Raw genomic sequence first — 25,786 nt, forward strand, 5'->3', positions numbered from 1 at the left:
GTTGAATATCGTAATGCATGGCATTCTATGGCACTTTGATTTCCATCACGTCATTCGATGGGTAGTATTCAATGAGAGATTTGTTCTGAGCCTTACCACATTTCTTCTATTGTGCTTGCTAAGCCTTGTGGCTCACTTTGTTTTACCATCATTTTAGGTTGAAAAGAATGGTGCTCGGGAATGGATCCTATAGCGGTTGTTATTCTTTTCTTTAGATTCTATGTGTACAAGGCAATCCCGACCGAAAAAATCTCTAGGGTGTGAGTTGTGATCAGGGGCTCTGATAATGTGGTATGTTAGATGTGGTTGGTTGATGTATTGTTATGTATGATAATGCCTCTGAGTTGTGTATTTCTGGTTGTATTTAATTGGTTGATGTCTAGTTATGTTAAGAAATGTCTTTGAAGTGTGTATTTATAATTAATATGCTTCCCTTGTTAAATATTAATGGGGCAAAATTTCAACTAGTGCGTTTGAGTTATTAGTCAGTTGTAGTTAATAATTCAAGAATTTATGAGTCATCACAGTTAGTATCCCTAGTTTAGAGATTAAAGTTTCGCGAAAACATCTAACTTATTTTTCATAATTAAAAAACAAATCTTAACTTAGAGTAAATATGATTTTCATTTTAAAAAATCTCCTACACTCACAGTTCAAATGAAAAATTTAACATATAGACTTCATTTCTTTTGGAATAAAGTATTATTTTTATTTTCGAGGATTTGTCTATACAAAAATCTAAAAAACATTTTTATCACAAAAATATTTTCCCCCAAAGGGGGAAAATGATTAACCAAATCAAATTTGGTAAATCATTTTTCTTGTCTCAAAAATATAAAAAGGGTCAAAATTATTTACCCAAGTTACTTGTTAGCCAAGTACAAGCCACTGGCTTGGTTCAGTTTTGTTGTCATTGATTAGAGTTGCGTTGGATCTGTCATCACCTCATTGAACAAAATCTTAACCTCTATATCTACTGTGCATAGCAATGATTAAGACAGAGATGGTGAGGATAATGGTGAACGAGGAGGCTAATTAACGAGAGTTGTTGTTGAGAAGAATTGAAAGCTTTTGTTCCTTAAAACAAAAATGGCTATGAGGAAGTTCAAGGTTTCAAAATGACATTGGGATCAATGAAATTTCCTATTTAGACTAGTTCTTCATGGGTCTTAGTTGAGACTTGTTTGGATTCTCATTAGAGGAGAAAGAAAAGAGAAAGATTGAATAATAGAAGAATAATGTTTTTTTCTTTGTAAAATATTTTATATTAAAATTTATTTTTCAATGTAAAATGTTTTCCATGGAAATTAATGGAGTCATAAAGAATATTAATTTTGTTACCTCATTCTTTATAAACTCATTCTTTAATGGGGTGTGTTGAGAAATCACCCGTGTAAACCAACACATAACCAAGAACTACGGTAGTACCAACGATCCAAGAAGTTCGAATAGAACGAAACATAAACTCAAACACAATGCACGCACGCAAGAACAGAAAATAAACAACGCATATACATGTTCGGATCAAAAGATTCTACTCACGGCAGAGGCTCTACCTCGAGTCAATCCACTAGAAATATATATGCATATTTACATAGGATTACAATGAGAGAAACAAGACAACAGAAACAAGAACTTCCTCTCGATCTCACAGTCACTCAAGAACAATACATCAATCAGAATACAGCGCTCACAATACATCAAACAAATCTCACTCATTTAACCTTACCGAATGATGTGTCTCAGATCTGATTCAATTGCCGACTCTTCTTCACCGATCGACCGTCTTCATTCGTTTTGTTCTTCTCCTCGCATCGAGTTCTTCTTTGTTCTTGCTAGCTCTCTCTCTCTCTCTCTCTATGTTGCACGATTAGGGTTTCTAGAGTGCGTTGGTGTGTAAGAGAAAAGCCAACCCCCTTGAACAGATTTCCCCCAGTCTCATTCATATATATATGCGGGTTAAGGGACAAGGTTGGGATTAATGGGTTTCACAATAAGCTTGGGCTTGGGCTTGTTGGGCTGTAGACACCAACGGTCCAACCCAGCTTAATTATACATAACCCAAATAACTAATCCACATACAAATGAAATTAAGGCCAAATGTAATGAAAATAAAATGGAAATCAAATGCAAACATTTATCAATATATTTTGAATCACAAATCCTAACAAATTCCACCTTGATTCAAGAATGGATTGATAGTGGACTTGACCAGAGACCCTTGCAACTCTCCCAATTACAACAGGAGTACATTGAGCAACGACACAACTTGCTCAAACTTAAAACTCGAGATAGACTCAACTAATACATGCCTCACTAAGAGCAACAAAAACCTCTATCAGGACTTCTATAAGCAAGACATCAAGGCTAACACTCAGCCTTCCATTAGACACAGAAATTTCCTAAGGTTTCACCTTAAGGATAAAACATTTCCACCTCAAACTCTACACTATGAGTTTGTTTATGTATGTCTAATTCTACAAGGCCATCAAATGCTACAAGACCAAGCACACATCAACATCTGGACCTACATCAGTTTTAAAACTTAATCCTATTTCCTGTTTAATATTCAAAGATTTTCCACTCCTTAAACTTCTCAAAAGATTCACTTTTACGCCTAAGGAAGAATACCCAAAATCTCTCTAGAATATCCACCAACAAAGAAAGAAATATTAGGTCCTAGACAGAAACAAGGAACTCGAAACAGCTCCCAATAAAGAGACAGAGAAAGCAACTTACAACCCATGGGAATCAAAACACAGGCATCTATGGGAACCTCTACCCCATACCCTAAAACAGGATTTATACAGCCCTGTAGGTTACAAACCTAAACAAATCCATTCATGCCTAACATGCTTAACTCTAACAGCTCTCTTATGACCAACGTGCCTTAGCCTTATCATGCCTAGATCCAAAAAATGGACAGCACTACCAATAAACAGAGATATAAACAATACTCTAATTTATTCCATACCTGTAATGATGTGATCTCCTCATTTACCTGATGAAGAACATTGTCTGCTAAATTGAGGATTATCAAGGAATAAGCCATCTCATCCATGTCCTACCTTTCATGGGCGGTCATGGAGAGTTGCTTATCCTTTTCCTCTTTGTTTACTTGTTTTTTCTTGCTTCTGTTCTGACAAGGCCTTCATCATTTCTCTGCTATTGAACTCTTCATGTTCCACTTTCATTGACACCATCTTTTGGATCTGTTCTTGCAAGGAAAATAAAAAATCCAACAACAACACAGAATCCAAAACAAAAAATGGAACAAGTATGATACAAGATGAACAACATATACAGAACACAAACATAACAGAAAATATCAAGGTAATTGAATAGGAATATGAAAAACCGATCAGTAATGGCAAAATCAACAATAAAAATACACAGGAACACTGGAACTGTATAGGAATCAGATTACAATGCTCCAAATACACGAAGCAATAAGACACAATCAACCTCTCCCAAGACCAAGTGCTTCACACTTACTACAGGGAGTAAAAAAAATAACAACAATAGGAAATAACAGCAAGATAGATAATCTAATTAAGAGAACTACAGAACAATAGCTATCTATCCAAATCTTATCTTGATTTCGATTTTACAAGATCTCAAGAACATAGTAAGGATTAGGGAAAAATGAATTTGTTACTATAACCCTAACTTAGGTTCAAGAATAACACAAAATAAAAAAATCGGCCAATAGGGAGTAAATCCCAAAAATGAACCGAACATCTGATACATGGATACAAAATCAACCCTCAAATCAACTCAACTCAAAATATTCTTTACAAAGATCAGAGAAGAGTAAACAGGGGTTCGCAAGAGGAGAGTCTTTTCCACAAATCAAAGAAATGAACAGAAATGAATATATACATCATTGAACAGAAACGAATTTAGGGCAAAGAAAAAAGGATATTTACTTCCTGAATCAGAAAACTGATTGTGGCCTTCGATCTTCCGTGAATGTCGCGGCCTTCTGTTCGTTCGATAGCCTTCGATCCTCTTTCACGCGTCCTTGACCATTCGTGACTCTTCGATCTCGAAGCCAACTCTGAATCTTGAATGTCGATAAATCTGGTTCGCCTTCGAATGGCTTTGATACCATTTGTTGAGAAATCACCTGTGTAAACCAACACACAACCAAAACCTACGGCAGTACCAACGATCCAAGAAGTTCGAATAGAATGAAACATAAACTCAAACACAATGCACGCACGCAAGAACAAAAAATAAACAACGCATATATGTGTTCGGATCAAAAGATCTCGACCGTCGATTACCACCACAGCCTAGCCTTTTGGGTCATCACAAAGGTAGCGCATCTCATCCATTGGCTCCTAGGCCATTGATCAACTCCAATAATTAGTGGATGTCTTCCATCCAATACTCTACCATGCTTGGGTTAGCTTCAAGCTGCCCTTTGAACGTTTGGGATCGTAGATCCATAAATGCCTTTAGCTAACTAACCGCCTTAGTATCCACTTATCAGTCACAAGATGGTTCTCTTTCTATACGATGGCTCTGGACCTCCTTGGAGTATTCTAGAACCTCTATTGAAGGCCTTCGAGTAGCACCTCTTGATTGAGAAATGTCTAACATACGATCCATTTTTCGTGTAACCAGAGCCATCTGCACACCACAACTACCCCTTGTCAAACACATATCATCAAAGCATAACTAAGTAGTACTCTTGTCATCCCTACGGCCTGAGACGTAGCCTCATTAGCCAAATATGAGAGGTCTTTGTTGCTTTCCATACTCAAGTGGGATCTCACAAGCTCCTCCTTTATGTGCTCTGGGCCCCATATCACAACCTTGAATGGATGCGTTGTGGGAAACGCTCTAATTCTTGTTGGATCATCATGTGGCACACATGACTCCCAATCCTTAATTTTTTGCTCAATTTCACAAATAAAATTTCCATAATCGAATCTTAGATGCATGTCCCACATCAAACCCTCAGTGAGTTGTTTCCAGACGTCATTCATGTACTTTCTTATGAATAGAACTTGTTTTTCTGATAGTCCCCACAAATCCACACATATGTTGGTTTAATAAACTTGATTCACTTAACATAGAAAGCTTATAATCCCTTCATCCTCATGTTGGCCACCATCCATCAAAGAGAATAACTCATGCTCCCACTAGTACCATAGGAGATCTACGATTGGGGTCACGGGGTCTAGATTCAGCATGCTAGGTCCTGACCTGTAACATCTCGGTAATTTGGGAATAATTAATAACTATTAATTTAATTGGGAACAACTGAAAATTATTAATTTAGATCAGGGATTGTTAATAATTATTAATCATTGTAATTGTGATTATTAAATATTTGTAAGTTTAAGCAAATATTAATTTAGCTTGTGTTTACGGTGATTATTGAATATTTAGTGAAAATAATAACTATTGTACTTTGGTTGATCATCAAATATTTGTGTGTTTAAGGGAAATAATAATTTAATTTTGTATTAAAAGAAGTTATTAAATTATTTTGTATTTGGGAAGTGGGAAAATTAATTATTGGAAATTTGGGGTATAAGAGTAAATGTAAAGTGAGGGTGTATGTGTCAATTTCTGGAAGTTGTGGGGTTAAGTGTGATTATTGGAAATTGTGGCTGGTTCATGTTAAGATTTAATGGAGGCATCTATATGTTGAAGGAGAAGCTGGAGCAGCCAGTTGCAAGCGAGGAGGGCCAGCTAGGGGACGCAGGATCGAATTGCAGGTGCGCGTTCGAGGGGGAGGAATTTTGGTTGAATTAATTCAGCCATCCCTTGCCCAAAACGACGTCGTTTTGGGTAAGGCGGTGGGGGTGAATTGGGCTACCACGCGGCAGCCGCTGGGCGTCCCTCTTTGGCCTTTTTAATGGCAGTAAATCATGTGTAATCGGCTAGCATTTACAGCAGCAGAAGGAGGGAGAAATTGGAGAAGAAGATGCCGCGCAAAAGCTAAGAAATTGGAGGAAATTCAGTATAAATTGTAGGTAAATTTAGTTTAATTAAAGATTAAATTAGCTAGTGTATTTTAGGTGGAATGTATCCCCAGCTTTGTTTTTGTTATGTAGCGATGTGTACTCAATTGTGGTTTATTCCTGGATTAACTTTGTCTAGCGAGACCTATGTCGAGTATGGCTATTTCTGGTTTTGGTCTGTCTTACCTGTTGATAGTGGGATGTGTTCTGGTGTGGGAGATCTATGCCTAGCCTTACCTCCATTATTTTATTATGCTTGTTGAGCCTTGTGGCTCATCTAGTTTTTACCATCATTCCAGGAGTAGGAGCTGACGCAGTGGCTAGACTATTTGGCACGTCAGTCGCAGATAACTGTGTGTACAGGGCAATCCCGACTAAAAGATTTGTGAGGTGCGAGTTGTGATCAAGGGCTCGGACATTTTGGCTTGTTTGTTTTATCTAGTTATTGTGTTGTTATGTATGATTAAGCCCCTGAGTGATTGGTTTATGTTCATTTAGCTTTTGCTGTTGTGGTATGTTGTATGATTTTGGTTGAATTGTAATTAAAAATTGAGGAAAATTTACGGATCATCACATGACCCTTCAAAGTCCATGAGGGTAATATGATGCATGGATTTCATGGTGTTAGATTTTGAGCTAACAAATAAGAAACAATGTATATGTAGCTAAACTTTATTGAATATTTGGATAAAATAAATATTATAATTTACTTGACATATTGTACTACACTTTCATAGAAGACAAAGTTGGAGAAATGAACCCATAGTGCTAGTATCCCTAGTTTAGAGATTAAGGTTTTGTGAAATGATCTAACTTATTTTTTATAGTAAAAGAAAAAAATTCTTAACTTAGAGTAAATATGATTTTCATCTTAAAAAATTTTCTACACTCACAGTTCAAATGAAAAATTTAACATATAGACTCCATTTGTTTTGGGATAAAATATTATTTTTATTTTTGAGGATTTGGCTATACAAAAATCTAAAAAATATTTTTCTCACAAAAATATTTTCCCCAAAAGGGGGAAAATAGTTTATCGAAACAAATTTGGTAAATCATTTTTCTTGGCTCAAAAATATAAAAAGGGTAGAAATTGTTTACCCAAGCTACTTATTAGTCAAGTACAAGCCATTAGCTTGGTTCAATTTTATTGTCATTGATCAGAGCTGCGTTGTAATACCCTATATTTTCGTAAGATTGTCACGTAAAGAGGGTTTAAAATATCGAAAAATGGGCTTGAAAGGGTTGTAAGTCGCCGAATCGACTGTAGGGAGTTCCTTAGAGCTTAGATGCTTAAGGAAAATGATGTGGCATTGTCGAGCGTCTCGAGGCGAGATTTATGATGTTGAAAAAAATCAAATCAGAGACGATTTTCAATTCAGCTAAGTTGTAGCCTAAAAGACCAAATGATGGTAAGGGGCTTATGGGAAGTCAATGAAAGCCTGAGGGGGCTTCGATTTTTTATAAGGAACAATCCTTCGGTGGTTTTTGGAAGAAACAAAAGGGTTGTGGCCAAGGCAAAGAATCGGGCCTAAGTGTAGTTTCTTGAATTTTTCGAAGGGAGGTCAAAAGGAAGATTTTTTCAAAATATTCAGGGATGAAATGGAAGGTTTAGGACTTGAGGGTCCTATTGGAAATCTCAAAAAGATCAATGGCTTGATTATAAGGGCCAAACTATAATTTGGTAAAAGGTAGGGGCTAAACTATAATTTGTTAAAGTTGCAAAGCTGCCATGGTCGACAGCCTCTACCAGTCTCAACCAGCAGCCTTTGACCATTGGGATCTCGAGGTAAGTGGCTAGGGATGCGTTTGGGATAGGCGTGGGTAGACATCGTGCACGAGAGTGGCCAAATTTTGAGGTTTCCCACCACGTCTTGGCCGACAATGTTGCGGCCTGCAACTTGGATTTTGAGGGCTTTGGTCGTTGCTTTTGGGTCATCCAAGTGGTGCTTGATTTAAGGCATCGGTGCAAGCATCCATGAGCATTTAAAGGCTTAATTTCGTCTATAAATAGGGTTTATGTGTGGCCGAATCTTGAGGCATTTTTGAGCTTCGAATCGACCTAGATTTTGGACAAATTGAGAGGTTTCAAAAAGGGGCTTTTGTTGCCCATGGCCAGAGAATCATTTCTGGAAAGTTAGAGGCATATTGGTGTTAGTTTGAGGGGGTGTTCGAAGGTTGACGGAGTTGGGAGGCGGAAGCGTCGGTCGAGACTTTGGCGGGCAAATCGGAGGCCTTCCGGCTGTTCTTTCAAGCATCAAGACCCACCATGGTGATCGAATTGTTAAGGAGAACAAGATGGTGGAGAGATCCCAGAACACTGGTGTGCCAATGCCGAGAAGAAGGCCGACGCGTAGCCTTCACATGCAGAAGCCACGCGCGACGTGTGGGGGCGGTGCAGCCTTGCAAAAATATGGAAAAATTCCTAAAAAATAGAGAAAAATAATATCTAGGGGTTGCTGCAAAAAGTTTTGAAGTTGGATTTCCCAATCTCTCGATTTTTGCACTGACCAATCTCGTTTTGAGTGAAAACGCAGCATCCGGGTAAGTCCAGTAATTTTCCCTTGAAGATCTTAGTATATTATGAATTTTTATTGAGAAAATTTTGAGAAATAAGTTAAGTAGGTATTTATTTGGACTTTTAGAGAGAAAAATGGAGAAATGTGAGGAAATTAAGGAAAAATCATATTTTGATGATTATATGTTGATTAGGGTGCCTTGAGGATTAAAGTGATGTGATTTGTGCAAATTTTGAGTTTGATACAAAAATCAAGGTTGAGCATGCAAACCGAGGCGGTGCGCATTTTTTAAGGTATCTTGAATTTTGGCAAAGGTGAGTGTTCCAACCTAAAAGCATGGTTTTGTGAGATTTCTTAACCCAAACTTGGTTTATGAGAGACTCCTATACTCCAAATCATATTTTTTTTCTCTTATGTGAGACTCCTATTGCATGAAACATGTTTTGTGTATCGTTCCTGTATGCAAACTCTTGTTATTCTTTACATGAAATCATGTTGCATATACGAAATGTGCTTCCTTGGAAAATATATGCCATTGGTTTTCAACTGTTGCATTTATAAAATTCGTGTGGCCATACTATTGTACTTATTTGTTGTTGCTCGAAGGCAAAAGTCAGAGATCCCCCGAGAGGCACTATGCATGCGCCATCAAGAAAACACTCATGGGGAATACCATGAGCCTAAGGGACAGCGGATGTGGTGCTTGCATGAGTTCTATAAGGTCGGGCTAGCGTGGCATGGTTAGGGACCTCCCGAGAGGCGCTATGCATGTACCGTTGAGAAAGCTCTCATTGGAGGAAGCTGACATGTTCACAAGGCACTTTGGAGTAATCCTCGTTATTTTCCTCATACGTTTTATATCTGTTCATGTATTGATATAAACTATTTTTGGAGTTTCTCACTGGAAGATTAATCTTCTAATTGGGTTATGCCCCTAGAATATTCAAACGTTCCTAATTTGACAAGCAGCTCTAAGGGAAAGAAGATAGCTGAAGATTAAGTTTATCTGTTGTTGTGTGTAGCATGTTTTAGCTATGTTTTGTTGAGATTTAGTCTTGTTAAACGTAAGTATGGCTCGATGTATAATTGAGGTATTTAGTTGCTATCTCTTGATGATGAGTCTCCATGTATTGAGGTATTTGAAGATGTACTATAGTACAGATTTTCATGATGATATAATTAAAGTGAATTTAATTGTGTACCATATCAAGTTTCGATTATCGCTTTCACAGTTATAAATGATATGCTGGGGGGTATTTTTGTTTGGAATTCAGTACTCGAGGTTTTAGATATGTATCGTGAAAAAGGGAATTTATGCCTTTATGCATTTATATTGGGACCCAGCATAGTGACACGCTCGGTATGAAAAATTGAGGTGTTACATGCGTTGGATCTATCATCACCTCATTGAACAAAATCTTGGCCTCTATATTTGTTGTGCACAGCCATGATTAAGACAGAGATGGCGAGGAAAATGGTGAACGAGATGAGGCTAATTAATGAGAGTTGTTGTTGAGAAGAATTAAAAGCTTTTGTTCCTTAAAACAAAAATGGCTATGAGGAAGTTCAAGATTTCAGAATGACATTGGGATCAATGAAATTTCCTATTTAGATTAGTTCTTCATGGGTCTTAGTTGAGACTTTTTTGGATTCTCATTGGAGGAGACAGAAAGGAGAAAGATTGAATAGTAGAAGAATAATGTTTTTTCTTTTGTAAAATATTTTATATTAAAATTTATTTTTCAATGTAAAATGGTTTACATGGAAATTAATGGAGTCATAAAGAATATTAATTTTGTTACCTCATTCTTTCAGGGCAGGTTTACGAATTTGTTCGTCTTTAATGATTCAAAAATTCTCTACCTTCTAAGTTACAATGGAGATGAACAATTTGCCACAGTAAGCTTATTTTTCTTCCTTCTCTCTACAATCTCAATATTTTCATAAAATAAATTATAGACTTACTCCTTTAGGTTTGAACTCTCTCTTTTTATATATATGTTATGTGTGTATGTAAAATCCCAAAAAGGGGATTTTTTTTTAAATATCTAGTAAAATGGTTAATGTATGATGAACTTGCACGAAGGGCAAAATATCTCTAAACCATCATGAAAAGTTAGTGAATAAAATTTATCCTTAAAATGTTTTTATATGTTGAATTAGATTGGGCTTTTTCTTTAGAATAGATAGTACAATTGATATTAAAAGTAATAAGAGTTAGAAAACAATAAAGAGAATATCTAATTAAATTCATCATTAAAGAGGAAAAAGAAGAATACATTAAACTAATTTCCCTATATTTTTGTCAATTAAACCAACAATTCATGCAAACAATAATATATTTTTGTCAACTAAACTAAACATGTTAGTAGATGAAAGACAAACATACCTAAAAAATATTTTTTATATGCTCTAAAATTGTTTGCTACAACCTTTTAAGTTATTATTATTACCATTGTACGATGTTGACTAATAGAAGGGATCGAAGAACATAGAACGAATTAAAGAGACACAAAACCAAACAAAAAACAAAGAAGAGAAAATATTTGTTGTTTTTTTTTTTGAAAAAAAAAAAAACACATTTGGAATTGAAATGAAAAATTAGTAGATCGTTAAAAACATCTCACATCATTCGCTATGGTTATCAAGAAGGGCCAAAACAAATTTATGCAAATTGACAAAAAAATGATTCACAAATAGAGCCAAGAAAAGAAAACAACAAAAATGAAAAAATCAAACATGCAATCAAGGATCTCCTCTAGAAAAATAGAGACATATGGGTGTGTTTTCTTTATAATCATTTTTCTAAATTAACGTGAAATTGTTGCCTCATTCTATATATAAATATATATGTATGCATGTATAAATGATTTTCTATCATGTTCATTCTTACGATTTAAACATTGTGAATTATTCAATTAATGCATTAATAACACTCTTTTTGTAAATTGATTGCAATTCATATATGATGAATTATGATTAGTTATGGTGAATAGGAAATAAAACTAATTATAAATGAATCACTCATAGTTTTAGTGCGTTACACGATGTTGACTAGTAGAAATGATCAAAGATGAGAGAAATAATAAAAGAGCCACAAACTAAACCAGAACCAAAGGAAAGCCTAAACAAAGTTATGCAAATTGACAAGAAAATGCTTCACAAATAGAGAGAAAAAACCCAAAGAAATTGTCAAAACAAAAAATCAAACACGCAATCATCAAGCCCCAAATTATTACTATTCTTAATTTGACAAATATGTTATCCAACCAAATGTGTCAAGCATTGAAGCAACAAACAAAACGAGACAAGTACTTTAGTTTTAAGAGTTATGTTATTCCTGAAAGGTTATATCCGTTCTTTAAGAAACGTAAATCCTAAAAGACATGATCTTTTCAATGGGTTTGTATTTTTCAAAGAGACAATAAGAGAAATACACCCTTTCTAATTTTTCACTGATTAAGCCACATTAATTAGATTAATAAAAGAATGAGAAGTCCCTTCTTCGATTTCTCGCTCAGTAGTTTATAAACCCCTTCTTTAACTTCATTAATAATAATAATAAATAGATAGATAGATAGATAGATAATAGATAATAGATAATAGATAGATATTTAATAGGCTCACATATGTGGGCCTATTTTTTAAAGGAAAAGGCTCGAACCCATTACCCTTTAGGGTTTAACAGGAACCAACAAGTATTAAAAGGCATGGGGAGACCCTAGGGTAACCCCATATTTCTTGATCCCCCTTTCTCTCTTCCTATTTTCCTCTCTATTTTGGCTTTTAGACTTCAATCTATGGTGTCTTGTTCCCAATCATCACGAAAGTCACCACTATGGAGCCATCTGCATTGGTTGTTGACACAGATAATCAATCTATTGTAAGCGAAGGGATGAATGGCAACCCTCAAGTTCAGGTCAAGTCTCCATCTTCTTCTTGGTTATATAGGGTTTTATTTCTTTCTTCTTTCTCTATTATTTTGCAATGTTTTCTTTCTCTATATATTCTCTTTTCTCCTCTTCTTTTTGTTTATCTTCTTTGATTTATATATACACTTCTTTTTCTATTCTTTTACCAATCTTTCTCTGTTTCTTGATCTCTTTTTCTTTGTTATACAAGTCTAAACTTTTTACCCTTCTATGTGTCATTTTTTATTTTGACCCAAAACCCTAGATTTGGCCTTTTTGTTTTCAATTGGTTAAGTGTCATTAAGATGATTATCTTTCTTCTCCTTTGGGCCTTTTCACCTTTGATCTTTGGGGGTAGTGTTTTGATACCCTAATTAATCTATCAATGGTGGGATTGTTGCGTTTGCACCATTTAATCTTTATAATCTCCTACTACATTAAAATGTTGACCAAGAGGGTCCTAGTGGTGGTCTCAAATTACTAGTGGCCATTTAATACGAGAGTTGTAGTGACTGCTCATCTTTTCCAAGAAACCCTTATTCAATGTTATGAGAATTAGATCGTACTAAGTTAGTTGGACTAATTGAATTGGGAATTAAGAAAAAAATTGGTTGGTCTTTTACAAGAATTGTGGTTGGACTAGTGAACCAACCTAGCTATTGAATTGGTAGAGATTTTTTTAATTTTTATTTTTGAACTTTTATTTTTTATTTTTAAATGTTACAAAATACAATAATAATTTGAGATATTTTAGAGGAGTTGATGTCTACTATTTGGACACCATCTATCATTTTGTTAATATATGGATAATTTATTGTTTAATTTTTTATTTGTAATTTAAATATTTATTCATGGGTTAAACTTTGCTTTTATCATAAGTTTGTAATTTAAATATTTTTTTATTACTTGGATAAACACTTAATACACTTTAAAATCAATTAAGCCTTATGTGATAAATTTTATTTTATAAAAATATATTTCATATCGACCATTGAACCACGAACCTTTCCATTTTTTGGTTCAAAAACTCCTCATGATTTTCTAAACATTTCCCTTATCCCAAGTTTTGAGGCCTACTGATTTGAAATTTCAAGGGGATATTTATAAAGTTTGGTTCATTTGGTTATGGTTTAACCATATTTTGTCTTTGTTTGCAAGTGAGTGAAACCAAGGCAACGGTGTTAACCTTATTCAGTTTAGTCCTTGTAAAAAGGTCTCGACTAAGGCATATTATACAAACCTTAATTATGCTAAGATAAACCCCAATTTAAATTGGGTTTTACTTCAGACAAGGCAACATGATGACTCTAAGCTCGAGTCATCTTAGCTAAAGCTAATCCCCATTAGTTAATATATATTGTAACATTCCGCATTGAGCAATAAGAAGGACTGGAACAACTTACCTTGATGGGATTACGCGAACATCCCAAGGGTCACCCATCCTTAAGTTTCCCCATCTCAAACATGCTTAACCCGAGAGTTCTTTACCTACATTTAGCCCAAAAGATATCTAGCTGGTGTTATTTTATTTCTTACTTATATATATCCTCGATATATAGTACCATTCTCTAAGATCTTGGGGTATTACATTCTCCCCCCTTGAGCACATGACGTCCTTGTCATGCGACCTTATAACTAGTCCCAGCTTTTCTCCGTCCAGTGTTCCCAATCCAGTATCCCCAGCCTTTGGCTAGTACACAGTCCCAACACACGGCCCGGGTTGCTCTGATACTATTTGTAACATCCTGCATCGAGCGATAGGATGGACCAGAATAACATATCCTGATGGGCCTACGCGAACTTCCCAAGGGTCACCCATCCTTGAGCTTCCCCAGCTCAAGCATGCTTAACTCAGGAGTTTTTTTTCCTACATTAAGCCCAAAAGGTATCTAATTGGTGTTGTTTTCTTCCTTACTTATTCTCGATATATACTACCTTCTCTAGACTTTTGAGGTATTACATATATAATTCACAAATACACACATTTACATATATTAAAAAAAAGCAATTCTACTTGTGATCAATCTAATTTTAACTTTTTTGAAAGTGATTGAATTGTCAAATATCCTTTTTATCTAATGCCAAATTCATTATTGTTGTTACAATTTTTCATTATCCTATCCAATGGGACAAATATATATTCTCCCTTTTTGTTTTTTTTCCTCTTTCAACTAGTAGATAATTTAATCAATTTTTTTTTCTTTGTAAGATTTTAGATTTTTTGTTTAATTTTTTACTTCTACCAATGCTAATAAGAACATCAATTAATGAGTCAAAATTAAGCCCTTAATCAAGTAAAATAATGACTTTTCTAAAGTTTCATAAGCTAGTTTTTTTATTTTGAATTCAGCCATCAGAACAATTAAAACCACCAACAATGGGAGTCATGGGGCATGACCACCTAAGTGAAGGTGTAATAGATGCGGAGCCAATATCATTTAGCTTGCCTGAAGGTCATTCAACTCATATGTTCATAAATCAGAAGGTAAATATCATCCTATGCCTTTTTTTATTTCATTTTTTTGTGTTTTTTTGTAACATTTATTCAGGGTTGATAGATAAACTTCTTTGATTTACACCTATGGTTCCTTAATTGGTCTTTTGAAAATATTGAAACATGAAGAAATAGTTGTTAAATGTGAAATCATTTGTGGAAATATTTAGTAGACGTTGTTTATTTGTGGTAAACATGTCCTATATTTTAAGAAAAAAAATAATTCTATAGCATACTAAAAATTTTGTTGAAGTGATAAAATAATTTTGAGTTAGGAAACAAAAATTTTATAATTTTAGTTCAAATTTATATTGACTATTGAAAAGCATCTTTAGCCCATTTCCTTTATTTTTGTCACAAATTTTTTTTTTGGTGAAAGATAAGAATAATAACGTAGATTCTAGCTCAACCAAATGAATTTTAATTGTATCACTTTTACATCAACATAACTAATAGAATATAAATTTTAAGATTCACCAATAATATATAAATATAATTTAAGAATTATAAATAATATTTTGTTTTTGTTTTTAATGTTATAAATAACTAAACAAGAGTAATTTTACAATACTAGAAATAGATAAAATATTATCATTTTAATTAGTAAAAGTATTTAGAAATACGTAACATTAAAATTTACTAATAATAAATAGTAATGATGTTAACAAAAAAAATAACAGCATTATAAAGTTTCAAAAAGTATATAATAGAACTAAAATTAATAATCAAGATAATTACTTATCACGTGTCATTTTTTTTTAATAAAATTAGTGAAAAATGCTACAAATAATATATTGGTAACATAATTTTTTTTTAAAATAACAGTATTTTAAAAAATTATTAAAACAGTATTAGGTTGACATTAATTAATTACTAAAATGCATAATGCACTTTGCAAGTGTGTTTTAATTAATAAAACAATAAACGCTCTTAACAACTACGTCTATTGCTTTCCACACTTAGATAAACCTAGAAGAAGGGCTTATGGGATTTTCCTAGTATCAATCCTAATTGATTGTCATATCATACCCTTCTACCTCAATTATATAATAAATTTATTATTTCTCTACTTGATTATACCCATTTGACTGAAGCCAAGTAGTTCCACAGGTACAACGAAATACACCAACAAAAGGTGTAAAACGACAATCTTCTATACTTATATGCCAAGAAGAAGGATTAGGCTTCGATCAATATTTGAGAGATGATGAGATTGATCAAATCTTAAAGTTGGATGAGGTAACATACTCTAAATCTACAAGTGGTAAATTTCTTAAATGCAAGCTCATTTATTGTATTGTTGGATATTTTTGTCTCCATGTTGGCTATCTTTCTCTCAAACTAGAGTTTGTTTTGGATTGTTATTATGGAAGATTTACGTATGTACAAAACCAAGTACATAATTAGTTCTTGTAATTCACAAACTTTACTAGTAGCGCCTCTTAATCCACCCTATATACGTGGTGAAACCATATAATTCTCTTGATTACTTCAAATAAATGCATTAAGGCATGGTAAGTTTGAGAAATTCCAAGCATATGAAATATGCTTTCTTTTCCGAGGAAGTTTCATAATTTGCTCCTTAATTCTTGTAACTTTTTCTGTTTATGGGCACCACTAGAGACATCTAACTTTCGATAATTAGAAGATATTAAATCTCATTCCATATATGTTTCAACTTGAAAATAAAAAGGAAAAACTTGATTCTATATTATACATATTGCTTTAGACAAAACTGACAATACTAATTAGATGGACATTTATTTGAACTTGCATCAGTGATAGAGTTATAGTTTAAATTAAATATTATTTATTTACATTGCATTTAATTATGTTATTCAACTATTTGTGGCAGGAACGACTTGCAAAACTCACAGACACAGAAGAAATAAGTTTGCATTTGAGTCCATTGTCATTCTATCAATGACTTGATGGGTGGTGTCACAACATAAGGATATGTGACAAGGTAACTTTTTTACCATGTTTGGAGCACTATGTAATATTTCATCTTTTTCTTTAATAAGAATGGTATAAATAAAATGAATCATTCCATTTCATGAACTTCAAAAACATGTTAGCTATTTTCAAGGGAAAGTGAAACATGTTGCATTGACATGTATTTTAGGTTCAAATAAATTGGAGAATTTTTGGTGAAAATTCGTGGCCATGATTGTTTTTTGTTAATGGATATTTTATTTGTTTTACCAATTATTATTTCATTTTGATCAAAGGAAAGAAAAAGAAAAAAATTATCACCTGTACATGTTTTCTAATGAAGCTATAGTTACTAGACATTGATTTTATTATTAAATTGATGAGGCATGGGAATCTATTGTTGAATTGGTTCTTTAGTTGAATAAAAACTTCTTTATTTCTTTTTAGCTACACAAGCAATTTATATACGAATTTCTAATAATACAACTCATCGTGCAAAAATATGTTCTGTTTCAGTACTATTATCACAAAGATTCCAATAACATGATATTCCGATCAAAGGCTAAGGTCAAGCGGTTTATTTGTGATGGAATTTATTCAACGAAACCTCAATCAAAATAGAGTAAGAAGACACCAGAAAGCTCTTTGGTAAGTTGAAGATTGAGCTATATATTCACTCATTTATGCTCACATCTAATGGATAAAAAGGCAAGAGTTGTTTTTTTTTTTTTTATTGTTTTCATAATAATCATATGTTGGTGATATATGTAGGTTTGTCAACCACCAAAGTGTGGATCATCTGAAGAAATCTCCCTAGCAGGAGAAAAAATAGATCAGGGCTTCAATAGTATTGCAAATGTGCAAAAAGGTAATTTTACTTTTCTTTTATTTTCATAAAAACAACCCAAAATATATATCTAATGATGAATTCTCTCTTAATTTTTGTAGAAAATGAAAAAAAGATTGAGAACGAACAAAAAGGTGCCGATGTGGATGACAAGAACTGACTTTTTGAACAAAGTTATTGCTTCGTTTTAAAGTACTATCATTCATTAGAGAGAAAGCAACGTTGAGTTCTCTAATGGAAAACAATTTGAGGTTTTGTGACTTCAATTTATGTTCAATGTCACTGGAGCCTTCTTACTATCATATAAGGTTTAAGTAGATTTAGTTTGATTATTGTCTAGTCTTAGGAGCTTTTGATTGGTTGGAGAGTCATCTTTATTGTTATGACTTGCTACTATATGTGGTGTTTATGTATTCTATTAACAAATTGATCTTGTATGTTGTTTCCATGAATGGGGGATGGAGTTTTAGGTTGTGTTTCTCTCATCGCTGATTAGGCTTATTCTTATGTAAGTAGTGGTTTTGATGTTTCTCCTACATTTAGTCAGCTTGGTTAAGTAGTGGTATGGCTAGAAAGGCTTTTGGGGGTGAGATTGTGCATTGGCTTAGTGAGCCTTAGTTATCATCCCATTTGCTCGAGAAACTTGGTATGCCTGAGGTGCTAGAGCCTATTGGTCAACTAACTTTTTCTCCTTCACTTTCTATGTCCCATCTCAATCTAATAACTAACTATTCTCTATATTTGATTCAATGGTTTTTTTTTTTCATTCTCTTGGCAATTTGGTCGGTGACTTTAATTGTATTATTTTTCCATTTATTTTGATATTTTGTCATGGACTTTAGTGAGGAATTCGTTCTTAATGTCAAGTTTTAGTGAGGAATTCTTCTTCCACCTCTCTAAGCTGGTTTTGGCATTCCAGTTGAAGGGTGTATTCATGTGTTGTGACACAAGGTTTCATTTAATTGCAAAGAAAGAATCACACATTGAAAAGAACATAGTTGTTGAAAAACTATGCTGGACTTCTAATGTTATATAGAAACCCACATTTCCCATCCTAGTTATGCAAAGAACTAACAAAGGAATAGCAAATTATGTGAAGTAAAGTAAAAAGAAATTTTGTGTCACTTAGTTAAACAAGCCATACATGTTTCCCATCCTATTTCTTTTTTTTTTTCTTTTCTGCTCATTTTGAGAATCCTATTTATTAGTTAAACAAGCTATACATATTTCTTGCTAAATTCTTACTATATATTAGATTTAATAGAATGCAAATATTTATAAAATAAATTAAAAAGACACCTTAGCTTTTTGCATACTGTTATATCAATAAGTATATTGAAGAGATCATTAACAACCTAATATTTCTAGTTAGGTGATTTATGATTCTCAAGACATTAATGTATGTGTTAATTCTATAAAACCAATCATACCTTTTGTTATACACTATTCCCGCATCACCACTTATGGGCCAGGCTCAGTGCAATGGGCCGGCCCAATCCCCTAGAGCCTAGAAGGTCCAAGCGACCTCGTCAAAGAAAGTCCATACACCATCGAAATCCGAAGCTCGTAAAGCGAGCACCTTGCGAGCTCCCGGAAAAGCCCCTAACGAGCTCTCAACGATCGACTAACAAGCTCCCAGTACAACTCTCAGTTCGCTAGACCATCCAGATCACTGGCCTAAAATCTCCAGCTCGCATAAGTGGCAAAGCTGTTGAGAAGACAGAGGTAGGGTCTATTTACTTTGCCTGCAACAGCCCATGCTCCTCGTAATGAGAATCTCATTCCTGGTTTTGTGTAGATGATAAGGGTTGTTTGTCCCCCGTAATGTCATCTTATATTTCTATATGTTATCCAATTTGTAAAGGCCCCTCAGTATAAATAGGAGTCAGAGATATCATGAGGGGTAGACACATAGAGAATAATCAGACACCACCATTCTGAAAGAATAATCAGAGTGCGGTCGTGGAGTAGGCATCATTCTGGTTGAACCACGTAAAAATTCTTGTGTTAACTCGTATCTGGGATCTTGATTTTTCTTCTTCTTGGCACTTTGGACTTACTCACCGCGGCCCAAAAAAGAATCACAGTTGGCTGAAATTGAACGTAGACACCTTTAATTACAAAAGGAAATATATCAAGCATGTGATAGGATTACTGCTTACATCTATATACAAGGCTTTGGAGATTCAAAGGGCAATAAGTCGTCGAATTGACTGCAGGGAGTGCCTTGGAGCCTAGATACTTAAGGAAAATGATGTGACATTGTCGAGCGTCTCGAGGCGAGATTTATGATGCTGAAAGAAATCAAATCAGAGACGATTTTCTATTCAGCTAAGTTGTAGCCTAAAAGACCGAATGATGGTAAGGGGCTTCCGGGAAGTCAACGAAAGCCTGAAGGGGCTTCAATTTTTCATAAGAAGCAACCCTTCAATGGTTTTTGGAAGAAACAAATAGGTTGTGGCCAAGGCAAAGACTCAGGCCCAAGTGCAATTTCTTAAATTTGCCAGAAAGAGGTCAAAAGGAAGATTTTTTCAGAATATTTGGGGATGAAATGGAAGGTTTAGAACTTGAGGTCCTATTGGAAATCTCAAAAAGATCAGGGAATTGATTATAAGGGTCAAATTGTAATTTGGGAAAAAGGTAGGGGCCAAATTATAATTTGTTAAAGTTACAAAGCTGCCGTGGCTGATAGCCTTTGCCGGTCTCGACCAGTAGCCTCCGACCATTGGGATCTCGAGGTAAGTGGTTGGGGATGTGTTTGGGATAGGCATGGGCCGACATCATGCATGGGGGTGGCCGAATTTTGAGGTTTCCGACCATGGCTTGGCCGACAATGTTACGGCCTACAACTTGGATTTTGAGGGCTTTGGTTGCTACTTTTGGGTCATCTAAGGGTTGCTTGATTTAAGGCATCAGTGCAAGCATCCACGAGCATTTAAAGGCTCAATTTCGTCTATAAATAGAGTTTTCGTGTGGCCGAATCTGGAGGCATTTTCGAGCTTCTAATTGACCCAGATTTTGGACAAATTAAGAGGTTTCAATAAGGGGCTTTTGTTGCCCATGGCCTGAGAATCGTTTCTGGAAAGTTAGAGGCATTTTGGTGTTGGTTTAAGGGGTGTTTGATGGTTGACAGAGTTGGGAAGCAGTAGCGTTGACCGAGACTTTGGCGGGAAAATTGGAGGCCTTTCGGCCATCCTTTCTAGCATCAAGACCCACCATGGTGATCGAATTGTCAAGGAAAACAAGATGGTGGAGAGATCCCAGAACCCTGGTGTGCCATTGCTTGAGAAGAAGGCAGACGCGTAGCCTTCACGTGTAGAAGCCACGTGCGACGCGTGGGGGCGGTGTAGCCTTGGAAAAATCTAGAAAATTTTCTAAAAAATAGAGAAAAATAATATCTAGGGGTTGGTGCAAAAAGTTTCGAAGTTAGATTTCCCAATGTCTCAATTTTCGCACCAACCAGCTCAATTTGCGTGAAAACGCAGTATTCGGGTAAGTCCAGTAATTTTCTCTTGAAGATCTTAGTATATTATGAATTTTTGTGGAGAAAGTTTTGAGAAATAAGTTACGTAGGTATTTATTTGGAATTTTGGAGAGGAAAATGGGAGAAAAATGGAGAAATGTGAGGAAATTAAGGAAAAATCAGATTTTGATGATTATATGTTGATTAGGGTTCCTTGAGGATTAAAGTGATTTGATTTGTGAAAATTTTGAGTTTGGCACAAAAATCAAGGTTGAGATTGCAAACCGAGGCGGTGCGCATTTTTCTAGGTATCCTGAATTTTTGCAAAGGTGAGTGTTCCAACCTAAAAGCATGGTTTTGTGAGATTTCCTAACCCAAACTTGGTTTATGTGAGACTCCTATACTCCAAATCCTATTTTTATTCTCTTATGTGAGACTCCTATTGCATGAAACGTGTTTTGTGTATCGTTCCTATATGCAAACTCTTGTTGTTCTTTTACATGAAATCATGTTGCATATACGAAATATGTTTCCTTGGAAAATATATGCCATTGGTTTTCAATTGTTGCATTTATAATACCCGTGTGGTCATACTGTTGTGCCTATTTGTTGTAGCCTAAAGGCAAAAGTCAGAGATCTCCTGATAGACGCTATGCGTGCGCTATCGAGAAAACATTCATGGGGAATATCGTGAGCCTAAGGGACAGTGGATGTGGTGCTTTCATGAGTTCTATAAGGCCGGGCCAGCGTGGCATGGTTAGGGACCTCTCGAGAGGCACTATGCATGCGCCGTTGAGAAAGCTCTTGTTGGAGGAGGCTGACATGTTCACAAGGCACTTCGGAGTAGTCCTCGTTATTTTTCTCATACATTTTATACCTGTTTATGCATTGATATAAACTATTTTCGGAGTTTCTCACTAGAAGATTAATCTTCTAATTGGGTTATGCCCCTAGAATATTCAAACGTTCTTGGTTTGGCGAGCCGCTCTAAGGGAAAGAAGATAGCTGAAGATTAAGTTTATCTGCTGTTGTGTGTAGCATGTTTTAGCTATGTTCTATTAGATTTAGTCTTGTTAAACGTAAGTATGGCTCATTGTATAATTGAGGTATTTAGTTGCTATCTCTTGATGATGAGTCTCCATGTATTGAGGTATTTGAAGATGTATTATGGTACGGATTTTCGTGATATAATTAAAGTGAATTCAATTGTGTACCATATCAGATTTTGATTATCGCTTTCGCAGTTATAAATGATATACTGGGGGGTATTTTGTTTGGAATTCAGTACTCGAGGTTTTAGATATGTACCGTGAAAAAGGAAATTTATGCCTTTATGCATTTATATTGGGACCCGGCATAGTGACACGCTCAGTATGAAAAATCGAGGTGTTACATGCGTTGGATTTGTCATCACCTCATTGCACAAAATCTTGACCTCTATATCTGTTGTGCACAACCATGATTAAGACAAAGATGGTGAGGAAAATGGTGAATGAGGAAGCTAATTAATGAGAGTTGTTGTAATATCCCGAAAATTTGAGAAATAAATAATGATTAATAATTTTGGCATTTGATGTCATTTTGGAGTATTAGAGAAATTAAGAGAAAATATTTACTTATGTTATTTTGAGAAAATAAGTAAATAAGATAATTATTAATTCTTGCATTTATGGAAATTATTAATTTATTTAGGAATTTGGAGATATAAGAAAAAATAAATTAATTTAATGGATTTTTGAAAGTTTTCGGGTGTAAGTGCAATAAAGGAAATTGGAGTATGGGGTGTGTGTGCCAATAATGAAAGTTCTGGGGGCTGAAATGTGATTTGCCGAAGTGGCCGCAAATCACCTTAAATATAAGTGAAGGCATTATATGGTTAAAGGAGTCGGCTAGCGCGGGCGGTCGCGAGTGCTCGTGTGCTGGGTGAGGTCGCGGGTTCGAGCCCCCTCGGGTGTGCGCGCGCGCTGGAGAATTTTGGCTGATTTTTCAGCCAAAATCCTTGCCCAAAACGGCGTCGTTTTGGGCAAGGCGGTGGCAGCCATGTGCAGCTGCTGGGCGCGCCACGTGGCGCGCTGTGGGCCGCCCATTTGCCTCGCGTTAAAGCAGCATTTTTGCTGCGATTTTAAGGCCGATTTCGGCCAAATTTGAGACAGAACCAGAGGAAGAAAAATGAAGAAGAAGCAGCGCGCGCGAGGGTCATTTTTTTTAGAGAAAAATTGAAGATTAAATTACGTTTAATCGTGATTTAATTAATCAGGTAAGTAAATAATTATGTGTTATACATTCTCTACGGTTGAAATTTAATTTTGGGCTCAATTTTATTAATTTTGGGAGTTTAATCTAATTTACAGCGTGTATTAATTTGGTGATGTTTAAGCATGAAAACGCTGTAATCAGCTTAAGCGAGGCAAGTTCTCCTCTACCCTTGCGATCTATTTCCATTTGGTGAATCCCTTGTCTTCCCTTAATTCGGTTTGATTTTGCGTATTAATTATACGAATTAGGAATGTTTTGGGCATGATTTAATTTAAAAGAAATATGAGATTTATTGGGATTTTATTTACGAGGTGCCTATGTGGGATTTAGATGGCTAAATTAATTATATTATACGATTAGATTTAATTAATGTGAGTCTCGGGTTTTATTAATTGTTATCAAACGTTTTTAAACATTTTACTTCGCAGCGGGAATGCAAGAAATTGAGGAAACGGTCGTGTAAAGGCAAGCTCCTAACCCTCTTCTCGTGTTCTTTAATTCCCGTGAAAGACTCCGTGATTTCCTGTATTTTATCACCTCCCTTACTTTAATTCGGTACCTTGTCTTATTGGTTGAACTATTATTCATTTGTTTTAATTTAAATTAAATCTGAGACTTTTATAATTTTATTTGTTGTGAGCCTACGGGGGTTTGTGCCACCCCCATTCCTTTCGGAATGATGTTGAACCCAGTTGGAGAACTAGGTTCCTAGTCATGCGGGTTTTATTTACGGTTTTTCTCGGATTTACGTATGATTTGGTTAGAGCTATTGAGCAGTGGGGCAGGGGTCAACCGTTTGGTGACGTTGGGGTAGACTACGGTACGGCCCTAAAGTGGACCGTCGGGCGGACACTCCTAGTCACTAACTGTTGGCCGGTGTCGGGCATTACTGAGTAGCTCTGCCGGTATGTGATTTACTGCATGATTAGATACCTTGTATTACTGTTCATGATTTGATATGCACATGGGTACGGGATGCATGTTGGGATATTCATTTATTGAGTATGCTTGGACACGAACATTCTAGCTTGGTTAGGTTGCATCCAGCGCGGCATATGCATGGCGTGTGGTTTACTATGTGGGCGGAGCATGGCCTGATGCCTGGATGTATGGGCGCCTTGTATCACGTTGATGCTCACTACGCCATTGCATTTTTATGTGCATTGCATGGATACTGGTAGTATTTAGTTCTCGGACGGGAGTACCGTTCCGAGGGAGCCTATGGCTCGGTTGTCGGGAGTACCGACGGATACAGGTGACGGGAGTACCGGCCTGGGACAGCGCGCGCAGGTTTGTGGAGACATTTGTTGCCTTTTCGGGCAGCGGCAGGTTGGTATGGGACTTGGGTGCCAAGTGTCTTATGTGGGCCCCAAGGACCGGTATGTGCTTTTATTTTGTTATGCTATTAAGCTGTTGTGTTGTAGCGTCTCATGGCTTGTGTGTACCTGGGGGTTTATTTTGGGAAGAGTTTTTTGGTTATACTCAGCCTACAGCCTTTCTTTTCCTTATGCTTGCTGAGTCTCTCGACTCACCTTGCTTTCCATCATTCCAGGTAGTGGCGGCGTGGGCCATAGCAAGGGAGTCAGCTTTAACGGCAGAGTCGGTGTGGTGTACAGGCAGTCTCGTCAATCCCTGTCAACTCTGATGATTGTGTAGGGTCTACTCTATTATTTTCTACTGTGCCAGGTGTTTTCTCGAGTCTTGTGTATTTCGGCACAGGAGTTTGTGTTTGTTTATTTATCTTGTGACCGCTGTGTTAGCGGGGTACCCGTAGTGCATGCATGTGTTTTTCTTCGCTTCCGTTGCTCTCATCTTTGAGTATGCATGCCGGGGTGGTTTTTGTCTGGTGTCTCATTCTTTTCTCCTCCCGTAGGCGCTCCCGTTCGGGTAGTCCGGGTGCTTGGGATATCCGGGCGGGGGTGCTTACAGTTGTTGTTGAGAAGAATTAAAAACTTTTGTTCCTTAAAACAAAAATGGCCTTGAGGAAGTTCAAGATTTCAGAATGACATTGGGATCAATGAAATTTCCTATTTAGATTAGTTCTTCATGGGTCTTAGTTGAGACTTTTTTGGATTCTCATTGGAGGAGACAGAAAGGAGAAAGAAAGAAAGAAAGGAGAAAGATTGAATAGTAGAAGAATAATGTTTTTTTTTTTTTGTAAAATATTTTATATTAAAATTTATTTTTCAATGTAAAATGGTTTACATGGAAATTAATGGAGTCATAAAGAATATTAATTTTGTTACCTCATTCTTTCAGGGCAGGTTTACGAATTTGTTCATCTTTAAGGATTTGAAAATTCTCTACCTTCTAAGTTACAATGGAGATGAACAATTTGCCACAGTAAGCTTATTTTTCTTCCTTCTCTCTACAATCTCAA

Source organism: Diospyros lotus, chromosome 13 (assembly GCF_014633365.1).
Source record: "Diospyros lotus cultivar Yz01 chromosome 13, ASM1463336v1, whole genome shotgun sequence".
NCBI classification, from domain to species: domain Eukaryota; kingdom Viridiplantae; phylum Streptophyta; class Magnoliopsida; order Ericales; family Ebenaceae; genus Diospyros; species Diospyros lotus.